General features: G+C 49.2%; 1 protein-coding gene across 4 annotated transcripts in view; it reads left to right on the top strand.

The window, feature by feature from the left end:
• The window catches only part of NOX4 (NADPH oxidase 4), a 267629-nt gene that overhangs the window by 8748 nt on the left and 255183 nt on the right, over nt 1–3698 (top strand). Inside the window, exon 1 of one of the 4 annotated variants that reach the window (XM_019525103.1) lies at nt 1785–1886. The exons of the other annotated variants lie outside the window; for them this stretch is intronic. The gene's annotated coding sequence lies outside the window, so the exon portion shown is untranslated. Of the gene's footprint in view, nt 1–1784; nt 1887–3698 lie in introns of those variants that run through there. 4 annotated transcript variants of the gene reach the window in all.

Raw genomic sequence — 3698 nt, 5'->3', positions numbered from 1 at the left:
CATCGAGAGGGTCCAGAGGAGGGCCACTCGCATGATCAAGGGACAGCAGGGCAGGCCCTATGAGGAGAGGCTACGGGACCTGAACCTGTTCAGCCTCCAAAAGAGAAGGCTGAGGGGGGATCTTGTGGCCTGTTATAAACTAGTCAGGGGGGACCAGCAGGCATTGGGGGAGTCCCTGTTCCCCTGAGCACTCCCAGGAGTGACTAGAAGCAATGGACACAAGCTAGCGGAGGGTAGATTCAGACTAGACATCAGGAGGCGCTACTTCACGGTCAGGGCGGCTAGGATCTGGAACCAACTTCCAAGAGAAGTGGTGCTGGCTCCTACCCTGGGGGTCTTTAAAAGAAGGCTAGATGAACACCTGGCCAGGGTCATTTGACCCAGCACTCTTTCCTGCCATGGCAGGGTGTCACACTTGATGATCTGCTCAGGTCCCTTCCAACCTGACCAACTATGAAACTATGACATGGCGGAGGGATTGCCCGTGTGAAAAGGCAGGTCTCTCCAAGGAGAGTAAAGAGAGTACAGGCTGCAAACTAACGCAGGCTTCTGACTGTTCATGGCAGGCTGTTGGCACTTTGTTGCGCTCTGTGGTGCGGTTTAGTGCAGGGTTTGAACTTGTTCCTGTTTTCTGTTGTGTTCTGTGGTGTGGAAGAACCCAGGACATATTGTCTGTGTTGTGAAGCCCAAAGGAAGACTGTGGGGGGGCCCAGGTAATCCAGACCTGGGAGTTAGTTCAAGGGTTTAAGGACTGATTTGAGCCTGGCAGAGCCAGGTGGTCCGCTACGGGTACACACTCATTGCCCTTAATATTGTGGCTACTTAGCACTCGTCTAAATAGTGTTATAAGCACAGGACACTGTTGGCGTTTGCCTTTATAGCTACGAGAAAAAAAATAAGGTGAATAACATAGCTCAAATTTCATAGATTTCTTTGGGTTTTTTTTAAATTGTAAAGGTAGCAAATACAGGAGATCTGTAGATGGACCAACCTCTTCATTTGTTTTTAAATTTTCTTTGCTCATTATACAGCTTCTAATTGATTCTACTAATTTCCCCCCACCCTCCCCCCTCAGTGGAGAACAGAGATAGATAGCCTGTAAGGAAACCAAAGAGGGATGGGTGAGGAAGGGAACCTTTTGTTTCATACAAAGCTGTTCTGTTTAAACAGTAATATTAGCTGCTTATAACAAAAGGTTGGAAGAGTGGCTGTGTAGTCCAGTTGGTTTGTGTGGTGCTATTAACACCAAGTTTGATTCCTGGTTGGGCTAGATGAGTAGTTTTTGTACCAGGACCCATTTGTAAACATCGATGGCCAGTCCCAACCCAATGCCCCTCAGTCCCAACCCATCGCCCCCAGCCCCCAGGATGTCGGGAAGGGGGATGTGTGTGCAGCAGGGGGGACTCCAAGCAGCCCCTCGCATGGGCAAAGGCACAGTTTTCTACGCCTTTCTCTTTTAAAGGAGAATCCATTTATGAAGTTTGTTGATCTGTTTTTAAAGTTTATTGCTACCCCTTCATATAATCTCGTGACCCACTTTTGGGTCGTGACCCACAGGTTGAGAAATGCCGAGCTAAATGATCTCTTGAGATCCCTTCCAGCCTCTCTGAGAATTAGGCTGATCTACTCTGGAAAAGAGAAGACTAAAGGGGGATTTAATAAGTCTTCTAATGCTTAAAGGGCAGTTACAGAGAAGATGGAAGTAGAGTTTTTCTCTGTGGCGGTAGGGGACAGGACTAAGAACAATGGGCTCAAATTACAGCAGAGGAAATGTTGTTTGGATATGCGGAGGAACTGTCTATGAGGGTGGTCAAGCATTGGAACAGCTACCTAGAGAAGTTACAGAATCTCATTCCCTGGAGGTCTAGCTCTTTCAGCCTTTCCTCGTAAGTCATGTTTTCCCCTAATCATTTTTTGTCATTTTCCACTGGATTCTTTCCAACGTGTCTACATTTTTTTTTCCTTTAAAGCTGGTTGTGATCAGAGGCCTGAACCAAGCAAGAGCTGCTTTGTGCGAGGCACTGTACATCTTTCAAGCCTCAGAACCATCTCCAGACAATGGGTCTGAAGTAACCGTCCAGAGAGGCTTTATCAATTGTTGCAATATTTTATTTTTCTATGCCTCAGATTTCCAACTGAGATGGCGCATAGGGAGGCAGAAAGAGAGAACAAGTTTTTTGAAGTGTAGTAATTGGTGGTCCTCTTTTTCCCCCTGAGATCATTGCTACTTTTGCATCAACCAATCGTTCTAATCGCTTCAAATTCAAGCCATAGTTTTTCACTTGCTTCCAGTATACCTACCAAATAGCATTACTCTGTGACAGAGAACAGCTTTCTTTTTCTTTGCTCTGCTGCTCCGGGACCTTAATTTTTGTGTTAAGCAGCTGCCAAAATCACTCACCGTTCTGAGGCTGGGCTAACACCACAGCCAAATAGCAGCAGCTGCCTCAGCATTTATTGTAATGGGAACATCACTGAGGTGCCAAAGCAGCTTTTCTGGACAGGGGTGAGATGGGCTTCCCTACCCCATTATGTGCCCGTACTTGCACCAGTTGGGGCAGTACCTTCCAAATGCGGAGTAAGGAAGATGGTGGAGGTTCTACCTGCCATCTTCCTAGGACCCAACACATGGCTTCAACAGCTAATTTCTCCCCTTCAAAGGGATCCTATAATGTACCAGCTCCTGCAGTCATAGATGACATGTATAGAGAGTGGTGCGGGGTAGAACTCTGCACCGCTGGTCCCGGCTGAGCTGCAGCCCCATCGCTGGTGAAGGAATCATGCCGCCACTGTCACCCCTGCTGCTGCCCAGCACTGGCTCCAGCTGCGCTGCATCCCCACCATTGGCATAGAAATCTGGGGGGCATGTGCCCCCTGTGCCTCCTTCCTACTCATCCCCCAATGCCTGCAGTACTGAAAGCAGGGATGACAACCAGGCTCCCAGTCATCTCCTGGGGAAACAACCTTGTCCCGCTGTCACTGGCCCTTGGAGCCCTAGCGCATGTGGTACCACCAACTTCTCCCCATACAGGCTGCGCTAGTGATTGAAGGGGCTATGGTGTTACCTCTGCGCACAACTGAGATGTTAAACATTTAACCTAGGACGTGCTTACGCAGCAGAGCATGTTCAAAGAGGGGTGTTCGGGTGGCAAAGTCAAGAATGTGGAAGTCTGGGGATCTGGGTTTACAGCTGCTCACCCAGCTTTACCTTAGCCCTTGTGGGTAGGCCCTGTGGTACGGTTTTCAATGACATGATTGCACACTGTGGACGTGGCATGATTGCTGTATTTTCCTCCCACAGGTGCCCTGCCTGCCAGGGCTGGAAGCAGAAGGGAAGTGGTGCCCCTACATCTGCCCTCTGGTAACTTCCAAGGGCCAGACCTGAAAATCTTGAATGTTGAAAGAAAGGATCGGTCTGCAAAGCACTTTCTTGTTGGCTGCCGCACAGCATGGAAGTGCCACCCACACCCTGCATCGCATCAGTGTCTGCCACCCATGCCCTGTATCCCTTTAGTGTGTGTACGCACCACCCACCCCTCCTGGCAAATTGGTGTATGTGTGCGCCACCCACACCCTGTATCACAGTAGAGTGTGCATGTGCCACCCACACCTTAAATTGCATGACTGTGCCAACCCACACCCTGTATCACGTTAGTGTGTATAAGTGCCAACCCACACCCTGTATCACACTGGCGTGT

The sequence above is a fragment of the Gavialis gangeticus genome, unplaced genomic scaffold (assembly GCF_001723915.1).
Source record: "Gavialis gangeticus isolate Ggan-Ray unplaced genomic scaffold, GavGan_comp1, whole genome shotgun sequence".
In the NCBI taxonomy this organism is placed as follows: Eukaryota; Metazoa; Chordata; order Crocodylia; family Gavialidae; genus Gavialis; species Gavialis gangeticus.
Note: the sequence above shows the minus strand (reverse complement) of the source record. Positions and strands in the feature narration are given on the sequence as shown.